Here is a 21,010-nt window from a genome sequence, read left to right as displayed (position 1 = left end):
GTTTTTTTATCCAGTTGACCACTTGATTAAATGTTGCACTTAGGGGAGAGGATGTGGTGTTACTTCCAGAACTGCAGACTTTGCAACTGGGGAACCAGGTTGAAGTTTCTGCTTCAGCTCGACATTCTGTGATTCTGGTCAAATCACTTAGTCTCCCCATGTCTACAACCAAAATGAATTTGTTCTTGTGTGATGTAACCAATGCTCATGTAAAGCACTCCAATACCTGACAAGTCTGCACTATATAACACTGCAAAAACACAAAATAATAAGTGTTTTGCACACTTCTGTCATTGGGCTATATTTGGGCTACATCTGGTTGATTTTGGGCTACATTTGGGCTCTTTTGTCTCCGGTGGCCATCTTGGGAGATTTATTTGTTATGAAGTTTCCTAATTTCCTCATGTACTGCAGTCTCCTCAGTAGGAAATGCTTTCAGTTTTTTACTTTGATTCCATCATGAAGGTATTCAGATATGTCACACATTTGCCATAAATTCTGAATGTTAGCACTCTAGTTGCTCATTAGATCACTGTAGTAAAACTACTCCACCATGGAAGTCTGCTCCTGGTATTAAAAGTGCATGTTTCAGTCTGCATGTCAGAATTTTTTAATGAAATAGAAGAGGATTTGAGAAGTCACTCAAAATGTGCCCTCATTTTCTTTCTTCAGTATTAATCATAATTTCTATGGCAAAATGAACCTCCTCATTGTGTTCCTTTTTAAATTAAATGTTTTAAGTGTTACCAGTTTATTCCAATCAAGATGGCTTCAGGTGTGCCATACTTTTGTCATAATGAAGACAGTAAGCGCTCTAGTTGTTTTTAAGAACATTCTGGGACATTCTGTCATTGGGCTATACTTGGGCTACATCTGGGTGATATTTGGGCTACATTTGGGCTCTTTTGTCTCTGGTGGCCATCTTGGGAGACTTATTTGTTATGAAGTTTCCTAATTTCCTCATTTACTGCAGTCTCCTCAGTAGGAAATACTTTCAGTTTTTTATTTTGATTCCATCAAGAAGGCATTCAGATGTGTCACACATTTGCCATAAATTCAGAATGTTAGCACTCTTTTTGCTCATTAGATCACTGTAGTAAAGCTACTGCTCACCAGGGAAAACTGCTGCTGGTATTGAAAGTGCATGTTTCAGTCTGCATGTCAGAATTTTTTAATGAAATAGAAGAGGATTTGAGAAGTCACTCAAAATGTGCCCTAATTTTTCTTTCTGCAGCACTAATCATACTTTTTATGGAAAAATGAACCCCCTCATTTTGTTCCTTTTTAAATTAAATGTTTTAAGAGTTACCACTTTAATCCAAGCAAGATGGCTTCAGGTGTGCCATACGTTTATCATAAGTAGGACTGTTAGCGCTCTAGTAGTTCTTTGGAACACTCTGGGAAGCTGCAGTAGAACACAAAGGAATCAACTGACAGTCTCTGCCCTTGTTGGATGTACATGTTTTACTGAGAATATCAGACTTCATTCTCACATGACTGAGAAAGATAATGTGAATTTACAGAAAATAAGCTCTCAGTTTAGCCTATAGATCACCTTCCAAACCTCTGTGGTAAAAGCATGAGAAAATATTTTTCTCTCAATCATGATATCCCAGCAGAAGGCTTTTTCACATGGTGAAATCACCTTAGAACATACCACAATTCCTAAAATGAGTATGGTACCATCAACAAATGATTTATAATGTAACTAAAGTCTTAAAACCTTCTATTGACTGCAATGCTTTTTAATGAGGTGCTATCATGTATATTTGTCCCAAGATGGCTGCCAACACTTCTTGGATGAAGTGCTGACAGCCAATCAGATCTCAGGATGAGATGTGTGGTTAGGCTCCGCCCACATATATATATGCTTTTAAATGCTATTTACTCAGGAAATACTGAACAGATTTACACCAGACCTGCAAAAGGCACTTCCTTGACCTTATGGCTACCTCTCTGCCAAATTTCTAGTAATTCTGTTCAGCCGTTCGGGCTGTAGCTCGTTCTAAAGGTCCTATGGAAAAATGCATGGGAAAAACGCGTTTTGGGACCCCCCTTTTATCTCAGCCCCCGCTTGACGAATCCCCCCGAGACTTTCAGGGTAGGAGCGGAGCGTAGCGCCCCACCTATTTTGAGAAATTCGCGAGGATTCATCGACCGGCGCCAAAGTTATTCAAAATAGAATGTTGCGGATTTCCTATGGAAAAGGGGTCCTAACTATAACTACCTACTGGCGACCGCCAGTAGGTAATATATATATATATATATATATATATATATATATATATATATATATATATATATATATATATATATATATATATATATATGTATATTGCTCCCGAGTTACACCAAAAGCCAGGTCACTCGCAGGCGGGTGCTGTCTCGTGGCGGTGTCCCACGTGTAGATACTCCATCTTCCCAACTTCGTCGTTGTGTACAAAGTCAAGCTCTCACGGAGGGGGTTTTGTATTGGCTCTTATTTAATTAGCAGATAATTTAAAACAGAGAGACAGACACGTTTCAGAGATTCCTTCATCAGTGTCTGATTTCAGATGCCGCGCGCCAACATTTAAATTCATTTGCGTCATTCGCATCGTGACAACATCGATGACGATGGTATAAGGCTCGCTATTGCATTGTAACAAGGCGGCCATCTTAGAACAGTGTATTCCTCATACAGAATTCATTATTTTTGCTAAAATACATTTCATTTTTTGATTGCTTGCAGTGTGCTTTACCATAAATTATTAAATGTCAGAAATCTTTACAAATATGTGATAATATACATAAGATATTGCGTCTTCATATTGTCAATTGAACCAAACGGTATAATCCCGCATATGTTCGACTTATTAAAGTTAATCTCGTGAATACCAAAATAACTTTGTCAACTGATGAAACCATGTATCTGTGGTTGAATACACTGCAGTACTGTAATAAAGCCATGTGTTGGCTATGATTCTCACTATGACAATATTCTAGACATATTTCATCGGAGAACTCATCATCCCCTTAAACAATTTAACTCATCTTGTAAGCAACACTCCTGTACTTAATGCTGGTGCATAAAAATGAAAATGAAAGGGGAGAAAAAAGAAGAAGAAGAAAGGACAGGGGGGAAGGAGGGAAGAAGAAAGAGGGGAGGAAAGAGGAAAACGAAGAGGGAACAGACAGCATAGTGACCAAGTCTCAGAAAAGCTGAAATTCTGGCAATGTTGTATATATTGAAGGATAAATTCTCAAGGAACATCATTTTCATAGTACAAATTTTATAATCCAAGTCACGGTCAGCTTCCCAGGTGTACAACTAGTTCCTCTCCGCTATTTAAACCATAAGGGACCTTAGTATGTAAATCGATTATATAGCGGGATTCTAGTCTCCGCAATCTTTGTACTCTGTCCCCACCCCTGGGATTCACAGGCACGTGATCCAGGCCGAAATATTGCAACAGCTCCCTGTTGCTCTGATGTTTGAGGGCGAAGTGTCTAGCTACTGGGTATTTGACATCTTTATTCTTTATTGCGCGCTGATGTTCAAGAATGCGCATTTTGACATTGTGAATAGTACTACCTATGTATCTCAGCCCGAAAGGGCATATCAAGCAATAGACAACATGTGTGGTTGAACATGTAATGAATTTATCAATGACTTTGGGTTTTTTTACTCCTTGAATGTTATATTTCAGGGTCTTTTTGCTGTTACTACAGGCCCTGCATTTCCCGCAAGGAAAGAAACCTTGCATTTCTTACAATGTACCTTTAGACTGTGTTATCGGTGATAGATGGCTGTGAACCAGTTTATCTTTTAATGACCTTGATTTACGGAATGTGATCAATGGTACTGCGGGGATATCCTTGCCTATCACTGTATCAGTCTGAAGAATATGCCATCTTTTTTTTAACATTTTCCTTAGAGTATTGGCATCATCCGAAAAAGTTGTGATCATACGGAATTTGCCATCCTGGTTCTCTTTCTTTCTACCTACCGAATTGACATCTTTTTGAATTAGAAGTTCTTTCCTTGGAATTCTTCTGACTTTATTGAGTGTCGATGTTAAGACCTCATGATTGTAACCTCTGGCCTGGAATCTAATTGTACAGTGGGCAGCTGCTGTCTCAAAGTCGGCCTCTTTAGGACAATTACGTTTGAGGCAAAGAAACTCACCGTATGGTATACTATTGATGAGTTTGGGAGGATGGTTACTGCCGGCATGCAAGGTGGAATTGCCGGCAGTAGGTTTTCTATGCAGTTCTGTCTCGAGAACTCCATCTCTCACGTATACCTTGAGATCTAAATAGCTTACCAATGTTGAGCTGATTTCGTATGTGAACTTGAGGTTCAGATCGTTGCTATTTAAGTCACATAAGAAATCCTTTGCCTGTTCTACCGTCCCTCTCCAAACTAGGAGAAGGTCGTCAATGTACCTATGCCAGACAACCACAAAGTCGGTCCATTTTTTCATCTCATTGCTAAGGGCCACCTGCTCCTCCCACCAGCCAACGAATAGATTCGCATAGCTGGGGGCGAAGCAGGTCCCCATAGCAGTCCCTGAGAGTTGTCTGTACAGTTGACCCTGGAACAGAAAGATGTTATTCGATAGACAAAATTGAATAAATTCAATAAGCATAATGTTATGTTCCGAAAATTTCAGGGGTCTTTTGTTGAGGAAATATCTCATTGCCTCTAAATCTTGGTTGTGGTTAATGCATGTGTACAGACTGGTAATGTCTAAGGGGATCAGTAGATAGTTCGATTCCCACTTGATGTCGTTCATCTGTATAATAAAGTCTTTGGTGTCTTTGACATAAGATTTCAATTGAAGTACCAGTTGGAAAAGGAAAGAATCTATGTAGATGGACATGTTTTCGGTGAGGCCTCCTTTTGAGGAGACAATTGGCCTTCCGGGTGGATCAGTTCTATCCTTATGGATTTTCGGAAGTTGGTAGAAAGTCGGTGTTACTGGATCAGTATTGCGCAGAAAGAGAAATTCATTAGTGTCCAACATTCCTTTGTTGCACCATTTGTCTATAAGGTTGTGGTATAGAGAGATACTGGCATGATATTGTTCCTTGTTTGTTTCCTCATAATATCTTACATCATTCAATTGGTGGAAGGTTTCACGACAGTACTGTTCTCTGGTGAGTAATACTATGTTACCTCCTTTGTCGGAAGGTTTGCAGATTATCTGCTGATCCAGGGTCAGATCTTTTAGGATCATTGTTTGTTCTTCCGTTTTTTTCTTTAAATTTATTTGGAACGGCCTTAGTTCTGAATTTTAGGAGGTCCTGTAATACAGCGTCAGAGAACGCATCGATCGCATCATATGGCATTTGCGGGTTGAAGAGTGATGGAGGCTTGAAGGTGGTAACTGGTGTTGCTTGTTCGATGCCCACCCTGCATGCTCTCATGGCTGTATCACCATTCTGATTGTCCTCACAATCCTCTTCTGTACGCAGTTCTTCAAGCATCTCAAGCATGCTGAGATCGTGTGCTGTTAAGATGTCTGTCTCTTTCGGTTGTAGTTTGTTCTTAAGTCGTCTTGCTTCCGTCACTGATGGCTTCAATTAGAAAAATTTGTGTAATTTCATTTTGCGTGTAAACTTGAACAGATCGATTCTCGTCTGCGTGTACTCCATACGATCATTAGGACAGAATGACAGTCCAAATTTGAGAGCAGACTCCTCTGCAGCTGTCAACACTCGTGGTCTGAGGTTGATGATGGTGAGATCATCCGCATCAGCTACCACCTCTTGCCCCTGTTGCTTCTTGATCCCCGAGATGCTATTTTGCCCCTTCCTCTTCCTCTTCCTCTTCCCCTTCCAGCCGCCCCTTCTTGTCTGTCTTCGCTTTCGGGTGGCTTGCTCTTGCCACCTCTGAGCCAGGTTTGGCGGATGAGATTGAACTCCTGGTGAAAAGGGGTTTTCGCTTGGTCACTGGGAGGGGCAGTTGTTTCATCTCCTGATAGCTCACTCTCTGTAATCTCTGATTCAGAGGTTTCTATTCTTGTTGTGGATCCAGGGGGTTTCTTTCTGTTCAGTTCTTTGCGGGGTTCATCGAATTTCTTAGCGAAGGTTAAAATCCTCCCCTGCATGTAATCTCGTTTGTCACGCTCCAATTTTTCTTGTTTTTGTTGCCTTATCGTTAGTTCATATTTGTGTAGTCGTTTCCTCATTTCCTCTCTTAGGTCTTCTTGTTTACTCTTGTCAGCATCGTTGGCTAGGTCCTTTTCCAGGATAGCTATCTCTGCCAATGCTTTTTCTCTGTCGCTCCAGGCGAATTTTACTAGGATGGCCAACATTCCTTTGCACGATGCTGCTGTGTAATCTGCCCATTCTTCCAGAAGCTGTGGGTCCGGATTTTCATAGGCGGGTATGGTGTAAATGCGTAGGCCCCTTGGTACCCTGTCCACGTCCATGTAGTTCTGGAGGGAGGTAGCTTCCCACCACGTTCTAATCTCTCTTTCACACAGCCTTTCTAATTTAGTAAACTGCGTGCGTAGGGTAGTACGAGTATTTGACCCATTGGATGTTTCATCTGACCCCACTGTTGATTTATTTGCGGTCTTTTTAAATATGTCGCGTGCTGCTTAGCGGCGATGTGTTTCGTCGAACATGTTTCTCACATCTGCTCCGGAAAAGCAACTTGCTTTTCCCACGGTACACCCCCTCACACGCCTTACTCCGGATTCGTAATGCGATAAATCTGGAAGATGAAAAAGTCTTAAATGGCACGGCTTACCCGTTTTGTTAATATCAGCCGGGACGTCGGTCCGTGCGTTGTTTTCACTCTTCACTCTGATAATGACGAATAGCGCATTCCGGAATGGTGCCCTGGATATAAATATTGCTCCCAAGTTAAACCAAAAGCCAGGTCACTTGCAGGCGGGTGCTGTCTCGTGACGGTGTCCCACGTATAAATACTCCAGCTTCCCAACTTCGTCGTTGTGTACAAAGTCAAGCACTCACGGAGGGGGTTTTGTATCGGCTGTTATTTAATTAGCAGATGAATCAAAACAGAGAGACAGACGCATTTCAGAGATTCCTTCATCAGTGTCTGATTTCAGACGCCGCGCGCCAACATTTAAATTAATTTGCGTCATTCGCATCGCGACAACATCGATGACGATGGTATAAGCCTCGCTATTGCATTGTAACAAGGCGGCCATATTAGAACAGTGTATTCCTCATACAGAATACATTATTTTTGCTAAAATACATTTCATTTTTTGATTGCTTGCAGTGTGCTTTACCATAAATGATTAAATGTCAGAAATCTTTACAAATAAGTGATAATATACATAAGATATTGCGTCTTCATATTGTCAATTGAACCAAACGGTATAATCCCGCATATGTTCGATTTATTAAAGTTAATCTCGTGAATACCAAAATAACTTTATCAACTGATGAAACCGTATAAAACCAATACATGGCTTTATTTCAGTACTGCAGTGTATTCAACCACCGATACACGGTTTCATCAGTTGAAAAAGTTATTTTGGTATTCACGAGATTAACTTTAATAAGTCGAACATATGCAGTATTATACAGTTTGGTTCAATTTAGAGTAGGAATAGTATTTTTTTCTTCATCACTATTTAGAACTATTTTTGAAGTGTACATCTCTTGGGGTAGGAATAGTAATTTGAACAACTTCACTTTCCAGCATTTATTTTTGAGGTATGCATCCTTTGGACTTGGAATAGTAATTTGTATTCCACCAATATCCCGCACCTTCCCTGAGGCAAGCATCTTTTGGTGTTAGCATAGCTATTTTAAGCCCACCACTATACAGCATTTTCTATGAGGCAAGCATCCTTTGGTGTTGGAATAGTAATTTTAACCCCACCAGTATCCTGCATTTTCCATGAGGCACGGTTATTTTGTTGTTGGGATAGTAATTTTAATCCCACCACTATCCTGCACTTTCTTTGAGGTAAGCATTGTTTTGAGTAGGAATAGTAATTTTAACACACCACCATCCTGCACTTTCCTTGAGGCAAGCGAGTTTTGGAGTTGAAATAGTAAATTTAATGCTATTAGTATCCAGCACCCTTTGGTGTAGGAATAATAATTTTAACATACCACTATCTTGCACCTTCCCTGAGGCAAGCACATTTTGGATTTGGAATAGTAATTTTAACCCCACCACTATCCAGCATTTTCTCTCAGGCAAGCACCCTTTGGAGTAGGAATAGTAATTTTCATATATCACTAGTCTGCACCTTACCTGAGGCAAGCACCTTTTGGAGTTGTAATAGTAATTTGAACCCCACCACTATGTAGCATTTTCCCTCAGGCAAGCATCCTTTGGAGTAGGAATAGACATTTAAAAATACTACTAACATGTACTTTCTCTGAGGCAAGCACCTTTTAGAGTTGGAATAGTAATTTTAACCCCACCACTATCTAGGGGCCGATTCCAATCCTGGAAAAAGGCTGTATGAATCATTGTACGGAGCGTTTTCTCCGTACGACTCGTACCCGGTAAACTTTCCGTACAACCTAGGAAATACGATTCGTGCAGAAAGCCTATTTCCGTACGTTTCATACAAAAGCCCGTACGGGTCAAAAAAACCTATGATTCTGATCCGGAACAGCTTGTACGCGACGTCCGGACATATTCAGGCAGCGGTTTCCGGCCCAGCAAGTACGATTCGTCCCTACATCACTCCGTACGGCTCTTTTTTTACGGGAGCCAAACACAGCCGGAATAGCAGATTCCTACGTGAACTCCTACGCAACGGAGCCCCGGTACGTGACATACATGCCATGAACCCCATCGTACGTGTCATCCCAGTCCTCCTAGCCACCGACCTGGTGCACCGGACCCGACGCACACGCCGCAGAAGGTGAGAACAACACCCAGGGGCCAGGGTGGGGGTGAGGTGCAGGACACATACCCCATACCCAAAGCCAAACCTATAATATGGAGCCCATACATTACCACCAGGGTCTGGTCACTTGGGGGGGCATAGACAGCAACCCCTGCATACCGCAACAACGGAAGTGGATGTGTACGGTGCGTTGCACACGTACCCCTACGGCACCAGTACAATAGTGATACAGACCGTACACACACAATGAATGCGTGGGTACGGTGCGTTTCACACGTACCCCTACGGCACCAGTACAATAGTGATACGGACCGTACACACGCAATGAATGCATGGGTACGGTGCATTTCACACGTACCTCTACGGCACCAGTACAATAGTGATACGGACCGTACACACGCAATGAATGCGTGGCTACGGTGCGTTTCACACGTACCCCTATGGCACCAATACAATAGTGATATGATGCGTACACATGCAATGAATTCAGGGGTACGGTGTGTTTCACCCGTGCCCCTACTGCACAAGTACATTTGGGAAACGAGGCGTACACACGCCACAAATGTGGGGTTTCGGTCTGGCCCTGCATGTTACCCTCATATTGGTGTGTGTGTAGGTTCAGGCCAGCAGTGTACTGCTCCAAGGGGTTGGTTGGTTTGTGCAGAGGATTCCCAGCAGTGGCCAACCATATGGGGGGGCTGCAGATCAATACCAGCAGTGTCCAGACATGTAGGGGTGGTTGTAGAGGACTCCCAGCAGTGGTCAGCCATATAGGGGGGGCTGTAGATGAATGCCTGCAGTGCCCAGACATATGGGGGTGGGTGCATATGACTCCAAACAATGTACAGGGACATGGGGGTGGGTGCAGAAGACTCCCCGCAGTGGACAGAGACATGGGGGTGGGTGCATATTACTACCAGCAGTGGACAGAGACATGGGGGTGGGCGCATATGACTACCAGCAGTGGACAGAGACATGGGGGTGGGTGCATATGACTCCCAGCAGTGGACAGAGACATGGGGCTGGGTGCATATGACTACCAGCAGTGGACAGAGACATGGGGGTGGGTGCAGAGGACTCCCAGCAGTGGACAGAGACATGGGGGTGGGTGCATATGACTGCCAGCAGTGGACAGAGACATGGGGGTGGGTGCATATGACTACCAGCAGTGGCATGCAATATGAGGAGTGGGTGCAGAGGACTCCCAGCAGTGGACAGAGACATGGGGGTGAGTGCATATGACTGCCAGCAGTGGACAGAGACATGGGGGTGGGTGCATATGACTACCAGCAGTGGCATGCAATATGAGGAGTGGGTGCAGAGGACTCCCAGCAGTGGACAGAGACATGGGGGTGGGTGCATATGACTGCCAGCAGTGGACAGAGACATGGGGTTGGGTGCATATGACTACCAGCAGTGGCATGCAATATGAGGGGTGGGTGCAGAGGACTCCCAGCAGTGGACAGAGACATGAGTGTGGGTGCATATGACTACCAGCAGTGGACAGAGAAATGGGGGTGAGTGCATATGACTACCAGCAGTGGACAGAGACATGGGGAGGGGGCAGAGGACTCCCAGCAGTGGACAGAGACATGGGGCTGGGTGCATATAACTACCAGCAGTGGACAGACACATGGGGGTGGGTGCATATGACTCCCAGCAGTGGACAGAGACATGGGGGTGGGTGCATATGACTCCCAGCAGTGGACCGAGACATGGGGTTGGGTGCCTATGACTACCAGCAGTGGACAGAGACATGGGGGTGGGTGCAGAGGGCTCCCAGCAGTGGACAGAGACATGGGGGTGGGTGCATATGACTACCAGCAGTGGACAGAGACATGGGGTGGGTGCATATGACTGCCAGCAGTGGACAGAGACATGGGGGTGGGTGCATATGACTATCAGCAGTGGCATGCAATATGAGGGGTGGGTGCAGAGGACTCCCAGCAGTGGACAGAGACATGGGGGTGGGTGCATATGACTGCCAGCAGTGGACAGAGACATGGGGTGGGTGCATATGACTACCAGCAGTGGCATGCAATATGAGGGGTGGGTGCAGAGGACTCCCAGCAGTGGACAGAGACATGAGTGTGGGTGCATATGACTACCAGCAGTGGACAGAGACATGGGGGTGGGTGCAGCAGTGGACAGAGACATGTGGTGGGTGCAGAGGACTCCCAGCAGTGGACAGAGACATGGGGGTGGGTGCATATGACTACCAGCAGTGGACAGACACATGGGGGTGGGTGCATATGACTCCCACCAGTGGACAGAGACATGGGGGTGGGTGCATATGACGACCAGCAGTGGACAGAGACATGGGGGTGGGTGCCTATGACTACCAGCAGTGGACATAGACATGGGGGTGGGTGCAGAGGGCTCCCAGCAGTGGACAGAGACATGGGGGTGGGTGCATATGACTACCAGCAGTGGACAGAGACATGGGGTGGGTGCATATGACTCCCAGCAGTGGAAAGAGACATGGGGGTGGGTGCAGAGGACTCCCAGCAGTGGCATGCAATATGAGGGGTGGGTGCAGAGGACTCCCAGCAGTGGACAGAGACATGGGGGTGGGTGCATAGGACTCCCAGCAGTGGACAGAGACATGGGGGTGAGTGCAGAGGACTCCCAGCAGTGGCATGCAATATGAGGGGTGGGTGCATATGACTACCAGCAGTGGACAGAGACATGGGGGTGGGTGCAGAGGACTCCCAGCAGTGGACAGAGACATGGGGTGGGTGCAGAGGACTCCCAGCAGTGGACATAGATATGGGGGTCGTACATCATTATCAGATGACCACACCTACATGGTGGTATGTACGCATCCCTAACTTTGGACTATGATGACAGTGCCATAAAACACATCACTGACAGCAGTGTCCCACTCCCAGGAGGATGGATGTCTTTCACCCACTGCATGACACACCACATGTGGGTGTGAGGACAAGTAACACACGAATACCCACCCATGGCAGATGCAGCACAATACACACCCTGATATCATGCCACAAGACTGTATAGTCATGTAACTGCCTACAAAACGAAGATAGCCAAAGGGAACACACACTGTCACGCACATCCCAGGACTGATAGGAATGTCCAGGTGCTGGTCCAGCCACCAAGATGTTGTCTCTCATGGAAGGAATAGGGTGGAAGTCCCCTAGATACAATGCCCACAATTGTGAGTCACGTGCCCGAATACCCTGCATAACAAGTACCATTTGTGTGGTAGGCTGTGATTACACACATGCATAGTGCTGAAAATGGTGAATTTGTCCCTGAAGGCATTTCGACTTACTCAAAAGACAAGTACAGTGACTAGCAAGGATGGCACAGACGATTCAGCAGGAGACATCGGTGAGCAGGGATGGCCATTGTTGAAGGCATCCGTCACCAACAAAAGAAATGTTGACACAGGTCAGCATAACAATAGTGCAACTGTTTGCAAGGAAGATGTCAGGTGCCACAGAGGAAGGAACACTCCTTGGGACAATATCTCAAAACAAAATGAACACACACTACCAATGATTCTTTGCAGAGACAATGTGATGGCACACAGATACCATGGTCCACCTCATGACCATCATACAAAAACATTTCTCAGAACCCTAACACATTACCAGGACACCAACTCCAGGAGCCTCAGCACCAACATCAAGTACCTGAAATGCAATAGTGTTGAAAGTAAAAATAAAGGCTTTATTCAGCACAAAACAAATTACCAAATATAGACTATTTACAGAGGCCAATGGCCAGTCCATACGGAACGTCCAAGGGGGGACGTAGGGGACCGCGTCTACCCCTAGCTTGCCTGCACAAATGAACCTCCAGGTTCATCGGCCGGGGGAAGGCATCATCTGTGGAAGTACCAGGCACCGCAGGGACAGGAGGGGGAAGGGTAGGTGTGGTGGGTGCAGGGGTGGACGTCTCCACCACAGGGGGTGGGGCAGCGCAGAAGGTGAAGGTGAGCTCGGCGCTGCACACCGCTGCCAGTACCTCCATCCGAACCCCTGCACCTGAGGATTCCCCTAGGTCAAGGGAGGGTGTGGTGGGCGAGGGATGGGGTGCAGCGCTCCTGGGGGAGGGGGTTGATGTGGTGGGGGACACAACTCCTGTGCCCAGGGACTTCCTCACCCGCTTGTGGGATGGTGGCTCAGCGGGGGCAAGGTCCAGCACACCCAGAAAGTGCTCCTTGGGTGACCGTTTCTCAGGGAAGCCAAGAGGAGTGGTTTTGTAGGGAAAGGGTTGTGAGGACTGCGGACTGCGACTGTGGCTGCGTGTATGTCATCTGTCCCCAGACGCTGTGGGTGTACCTACATCCCCCTGAGTGTGCATGCCAGGAGGTGTGCTGCCTGTGTCTGGTGGGGTGCGTGATCGTGACTGTCTGGGTGTGCGTTGGACAGGTATGAGAGAGGGAAGTGTGGATGGGTCCGGGGTAGGGGGGAACGGAGCGCTGCAGGAGAGTAACTGCTGCCGTCAGGGAAGAGTCCATGGACCGCAGAATCCTGCGTTGGTCAGACATCGTTGATGCCATGCCCTTCATGAACGACACCATCTGTGTAAGCAGTTTAGTGTGGCAATGAAGGACATTCAGCACCGATGCCTGCCCAACCTGCAACTGCCACAGTATGTCCACAGAGGGCAGCAGGGGAGGCAGGGGCAGGGGGTGCGGTGCCTGGGTAGAAGGAGACATGGTGGGCCTCTGCATGGACAGAAGGGATGGGAGCAACTGGGAGGGCGGAGATGGTAACGGAGGAGGTGGGAACAGATGTGGGGATGCTGCCAGGTGGTGTTGCAGCCTCCCCCTCATCGAGGAGGTCAGCGTCGTAGCTGGTATCGCCTCCAGACAGGTCCTCGGACTGACTCCCCTCGCCCTGCGTGCCACTGCCTCCTTCTGACTCTAAAGCACTGTTGGCACTGTCGCTGAATCCCTCCTCCAGGTCTGTGCAGGTGTCTCCTTCGGTTTCCGATGATGATGCTGTGGGCAAGGAGAAGAAACCGAAATGCATCAGTCACCTGTATACATCTGATACATGAGCACAAGAACAATTGGTCACAGTGCATATCAGGCAATGCATCATGAGTAACAGCTAGATAACTCTGCACATATGTAAGCCCTGTACTGCCCAGTTGATAGACCCACTATGCCACTTGGACACAAGGAAAAAAAGGAAAAAAAGAACACACCAGGCCACAACTTAAATGAGAAATACACTGAGAAGCTAGTGTCTGTGAACAGGTGAGCACAGCAATACAATGAAGTCATGCCACCTCTTGTTTACCCTGAAAGAAACAGTAGTGGTGCACCCAACGTAAACTAACACACCTCACTACTCAAGGTGTCACCACACTCAGAGACCTGTATGTACTTTGGAACACAAAACGGAAAAATGTTGTTACCTTGGGACTCTCAATACTTTACACAATCGACATGTATTGAATGTGGCAATTCGCCATTTCGTGAAAAGAACACTCATGTGCCTGCATGAAAGATGTCTCCCAAGGAAGTGCACACAAAACTACATTTACACTGTCATTGAAGAAGCTGGCACCTTTTTCAAAGAAGCCACGGTTAGAAATAAATGGTGTTGCAGAAAGTACATATACAGGGCCCCACAGAGGTCTTGATGTCTTGACACACGTTAGTTTGTATCACCAACAACAAACTAGTTTCACAAAATCAAGACCACTGTGGGAAAATGTATACGGAGAATCTGCAACACAATTTAATTCTAACAGTGGCTTCTTTGAAAAGGTGCCAGCGTGTTCCATGAAAGTGGAAATGTCATTTGGTGTGCACTTCCTTGGGAGACATCTTTCATGCAGGCACATTACTGTTCTTAACACAAATCATCAAATTACCACATTTAAAACATGAAGAACTGTCGACAAGTGCTGTGAGTGCCAAGGTACAAACATTTTTGACTAACAACTTGAATTATGTCAGTTGTCACATGGCCATCAGTTACCTGATGACGCAGTTGGCTACACATATGACCCACTGCCTGTCATGTAGAGTGGAACACATGTACAAACCCAGGACAATGCATAAGCTAATGGGCCTGCAATTGTGTTGTAAAAAAACATAGCTGTACTGTGGAGACATCCTCATGGAAAGCCAGAATGTCCACACAGATGTCAGCACACAAAGACCACACTGCGTTGCATCTGAACCACACACATGTGCCAATAATTTATGAGCAGTATTCATGTTGTTAAAAAAATTACACAGGCTGCAAAGCACGAACATTAAGCACTGGCCACCATCATAGGGGCACTGCACGGTGATTCTTTGTACAGCCAATTCTCACACACAGGTCAGACCTGGCAAGGAGAAATCTGGGGTGCCCATGTAGGCCTCTTCCGCACAACCCCCCATACCTGAGTCAATGTGATTGATACAGATCAAGAAGTGACACCTCTAAATCAGGGTTTCAAAAACTGTGCAGCAACAATTTGCTAAATTGACACAACATCACCTCATGGGGCTGCCAACACATATTTGTGACAAACAACTATCAACAGATTGTTGTGAATAGCCACACAGGCACTGCCCAGTGTGAGTATGCACAAGCCAAATGGTTTATCCCTGTCCAGTGGACACATGTAGCACACATTGGAAATATACAAACTAGGCCAGGGAACAATGCCACAGAGGCAAACCTATGCTGAACCCACAGAGAATGTGCACAGTGTTGGATGACACACATGATTAGGAGGCCAGGGTGTCTCAGGGGATTGTAGTGGGCACACTGCTCCGTGTTCCTGGAATCTCCCACTCATGCACATCATGTCTGAGGCCAAAACTTTGCTCATACATGCTGCAAGGGTGTTCAGTTGAAACCTCACGCTACTATGTTGAGACTCATCATCAGTGCCCAAAACTATGGACCCCCAACATAGTGAACAGGTCATGGCACAGGCAAGGTACCAACACATGTCACAGACTACCCTCCCACATGATGCGGACAGCAATGTGCACTTTGATTTTCTGGCACCCTAGATGACCATGTGCAAATGTGATTACACACAGACCAGGGGACACATGTCAAGGAGGGGAAGGGATGAAAAAGAGCACCAGGTGACATTGGGGAACAGAAAATGCACTGCACATATAAACTCTGGGAGTGTGTCCAGGCTACAGAGCACTTCCAAATGCTGGTGACACATAACACAACAAACAGCCGTGTACCTACCCCCTCGTTGCTGCAGTCTCTCCTGTAACTGCCTATCGAGGTTAGGGAAGACCACCGCCAGGATATGGGTCATGTGGGAGGTCAGGCGTCAGCGCCCGCCGTGGGGGCGAGGAGTGTCGAGCCCCAGCTGGACCCGGGCGATCCGCCGGGTCCAGCACCGGATGTCCTGCCACCGTTTTTGGACCTGTGGTAGGTGCCGACTGCGATCCCCCGCCGATCTCACGGCCCTGACGAGGTCCTGCCAGATCACCATCTTCTCGTAGGCAGTTACCTGTCAGGATGACAAAGTGAGACAACATCACTACACCTGCTCCATGTCCCAGAGACACACATTTGAACATCTTTGATATGTTGAACAGGGCATAGGATGCGGACAGGAATGGCATTATTCTCAATGAGAAATTGGCCTGTGTGCAAGCCCCAATGCACTACATGGCATTGAAAGTCAACAGGTGGCATAAGGGGTGCGACACACTCACTGATCATGGCACACACTGTGCAGCACAAGCAATCACATGTCCCACTCCACTGACGCACCCTCAGCAGACTAGACAGACACACCCAGGCACAGATCACTCGCCTGTCAGTCACAACAGCGGATACAACCCTCACTCTGCACATGTGCCACTTGCCTGTGGGGTGTCACAGGTGTCATGCTAGCTCTGCAAGTCAGACACACAGCACGGCTTACTTGTCACATCAGATGGGTAGAGCTGTTTCTTCCTCCATGCAGCTGTGGTGCAACACTTCACATAGACACTCACCCACATGACAAGGAACATTCACACACATCAATGTCCATGAGGTTGTACTCATCATTTGGACACTCAAACCAAAGGTCCACTCAACTCATACACATCTGTGGGTACAGTCACCTGTCACACCGGGGGGGACCACTGAATCACCTCAGGACAATAGGAAAAAAAGCCACCAAGGATTTGCCAGACTGAATGTGTCATGCACTATGCAGTGACTGTCACAGTAAGCACAATGCAAGTGAGGAGTGCACGCAGGAACTACCTCATGCTCTGCATGAGTGACATTAGCATGTCCCCCCGGGACCCACTCTAAACAACATTGCATGTCTGTCACACCTGGACACAATGCCAGAAGTGACAGTCACACAACAGGTGCATAGGGAAAGGTAGTGGAGTCAGCACTCACCTGCTCCCCTGGTCTCCCATACAGCTTGGGGTACTGTGGGAGGAGGACTTCCAGCAACGCCTCATTCTCCTCTAGGGTGAATGGCTGGGCCCTCTCCACAGTACGCAACATGGTCCAGAGGAAGCAGAGACAGCAGCAGTGTGGTCGACTGGAAAGTTGTGCAGGCAAGTTGCCTCTAATGGGTTCTGGCTGCCTTATATCTGTCTTGCTGAGGGGCATTCATTTAGAGGAGTACATAGTGATTGGTCAGACTCATTTGCATCATACGTTTACTCCAATCCCTTTAAACATACACCAATAACTTTAAACATACACCAATGACACGCATTCCCATCGTTCAATTTTGAGCATCATGTCAAGTCAACAACCACTTTGCAACATTTTATTATTTGGCCAACTGACGGTTCCAGGACTCCTGATGGACACATTGCAAATGAAAAATCTGTATCCATGACAACCAGCATGCATTTTGGGCCTAATACCTGTCCCCTATGTGTCCCCTATGTAATTTTGAAATCCACACATATGTACGGTGCGTTTCACACGTACCCTTATGGCACCACTACAATAGTGATAAGGACCGTACACACGCAATGAATGCGGGTGTACGGTGCACTTCACATGTACCTGTACGGCACCAGTCGAACAGTGATACGGACCGTACACACGCAATGAATGCGGGTGTACGATGCGTTTCACACGTACCCCTACGGCACCAGTAGAACAGTGATACGGACCGTACACACGCAATGAATGCGGGTGTACGGTGCGTTTCACACGTACCCATATGGCACCAGTAGAACAGTGATACGGACCGTACACACACAATGAATGCGTGGGTACGGTGTGTTTCACACGTACCCGTATGGCACCACTACAATAGTGATACGGACCGTACACACGCAATGAATGTGGGTGTACTGTACGTTTCACATGTACCCGTACAGCACCAGTAGAACAGTGATACGGACCGTACACACGCAATGAATGCGTGGGTACGGTGGGTTTCACACGTACCCGTATGGCACTAGTAAAACAGTGATACGAGGCGTACACACGGCAGGAATGGAGGGCTACGAGTCGCACAAGGATGTCCATCAAATACTTGTCATTGTATACTTTCATGTGCAGGCCCTAGGTGTGTCAGCCAGTGATATTGCACAGGTCCACTCATCTAGTTGCACAATTGATGTGTGATGACCTGTGTACACATGTCATGTGTGATGGGTGACTATGTGGCACACATCACCTTGACACTTGCCACATATGTGTCTGTAGTCCAACTGGGTCATGCACAGCAGCAGTGGGATGGCACAGTCATCACCACCCGCACCTGTCTCCTGATGCCAGGGACAGGGATACTCTATCAACTGACATGTCACGATCCGCGTGCCCCTATGTGACTATGTCAGGTGTGAGTCATGTGTTCCCGTGAGCTTGCTGTTAGTGTTCCGTCAACTGCATCTGCTGTTGGTGCATCCAACATGGGTCTGTGTGGAGATCGGAATGGCACACATCTACGCACACCATGCCACATGTGGATTCCGACAGCTGTAGGGTCTGTGTGCATTGGATATCATATTTTCCCAGGCACACATGTCTGCGTCGTCTCAATGGCTGTGTTTATTTGTTGTCATGTGTACTCCTTCATCGCAATGTGTTTCATATGTACATTTGACATTCCATGTGACCTGTGCGTGTGCCTTGTAGTCAACTGTCTGGATGAGAGGACATCCTTCCAATGCTGCTATGTGGATGTGTGTCACTCTGGTGATATCACTGGTTGTTCACTCAGACTTGCCCCCAGTCATTTCAGGGCATGTCATGTAGACTTGACAATCAACAGGTGTATCTGGCTTTTCGTAGGAGTGCCAGCAAGCTGGCATATGCGTCCTGGATGTATTGCACACACCAGACTCCATAGTTACCTGATGTTTAGTAGCAGTTTAGCATGTGCTATATTCATTGACATTGATGTTGGCAGACTCTCAATCTTCATTATTCCTTCCAATGTCTTGCAGGGCACCGCCTGTCCCAAGAACAATGCCAAACTTGGATGCCATGAGGGAACGTGCCTGCATCCGACGTTACAGATTCACTCAACAGTTGATTGAGGACTTGACCGACAAGCTGTCACCACACCCCCAACCGCGACACAGGTATCCTACTGCGCTGACCCCAAAGATGAAGGTGATGGCAGCCCTACATATTTTTGCCACAGGTATGTTTCAATTGACCATAGCTGATGTTGGTGGGATGTCACAGAACTTCTCCTGAGGCGGAAGCCGGGAGCTACAGCAACTTTTTTTAACATTCTGGTGTGACTGATTGTTATATTTTTTAATTCTCACTCACCCTACGGCCTGCCTCTGATACAGCGATCTCCCAGCCCAGCTGACACTCGCTGCCGCTGGTTGTGCTGTGACACGCCCATTCGCGCTGGCCACGCCCCCCCCTTCCCATACTTAATCACGCGCTGACATTGCCCCGCGTTCTTCGAACTTCTCCTGAGGCGGAAGCCGGGAGCTACAGCAACTTTTTTTAACATTCTGGTGTGACTGATTGTTATATTTTTTAATTCTCACTCACCCTACGGCCTGCCTCTGATACAGCGATCTCCCAGCCCAGCTGACACTCGCTGCCGCTGGTTGTGCTGTGACACGCCCATTCGCGCTGGCCACGCCCCCCCTTCCCATACTTAATCACGCGCTGACATTGCCCCGCGTTCTTCGAACTTCTCCTGAGGCGGAAGCCGGGAGCTACAGCAACTTTTTTTAACATTCTGGTGTGACTGATTGTTATATTTTTTAATTCTCACTCACCCTACGGCCTGCCTCTGATACAGCGATCTCCCAGCCCAGCTGACACTCGCTGCCGCTGGTTGTGCTGTGACACGCCCATTCGCGCTGGCCACGCCCCCCCCTTCCCATACTTAATCACGCGCTGACATTGCCCCGCGTTCTTCGAACTTCTCCTGAGGCGGAAGCCGGGAGCTACAGCAACTTTTTTTAACATTCTGGTGTGACTGATTGTTATATTTTTTAATTCTCACTCACCCTACGGCCTGCCTCTGATACAGCGATCTCCCAGCCCAGCTGACACTCGCTGCCGCTGGTTGTGCTGTGACACGCCCATTCGCGCTGGCCACGCCCCCCCCTTCCCATACTTAATCACGCGCTGACATTGCCCCGCGTTCTTCGAACTTCTCCTGAGGCGGAAGCCGGGAGCTACAGCAACTTTTTTTAACATTCTGGTGTGACTGATTGTTATATTTTTTAATTCTCACTCACCCTACGGCCTGCCTCTGATACAGCGATCTCCCAGCCCAGCTGACACTCGCTGCCGCTGGTTGTGCTGTGACACGCCCATTCGCGCTGGCCACGCCCCCCCCTTCCCATACTTAATCACGCGCTGACATTGCCCCGCGTTCTTCGAACTTCTCCTGAGGCGGAAGCCGGGAGCTACAGCAACTTTTTTTTTAACATTCTGGTGTGACTGATTGTTATATTTTTTAATTCTCACTCACCCTACGGCCTGCCTCTGATACAGTGATCTCCCAGCCCAGCTGACACTCGCTGCCGCTGGTTGTGCTGTGACACGCCCATTCGCGCTGGCCACGCCCCCCCCTTCCCATACTTAATCACGCGCTGACATTGCCCCGCGTTCTTCGAACTTCTCCTGAGGCGGAAGCCGGGAGCTACAGCAACTTTTTTTAACATTCTGGTGTGACTGATTGTTATATTTTTTAATTCTCACTCACCCTACGGCCTGCCTCTGATACAGCGATCTCCCAGCCCAGCTGACACTCGC

Source organism: Triturus cristatus, chromosome 3_1 (genome assembly GCF_964204655.1).
Source record: "Triturus cristatus chromosome 3_1, aTriCri1.1, whole genome shotgun sequence".
Lineage (NCBI taxonomy): Eukaryota > Metazoa > Chordata > Amphibia > Caudata > Salamandridae > Triturus > Triturus cristatus.
The sequence above is the reverse complement of the archived record's forward strand: the minus strand, read 5'-3'. Positions refer to the sequence as shown.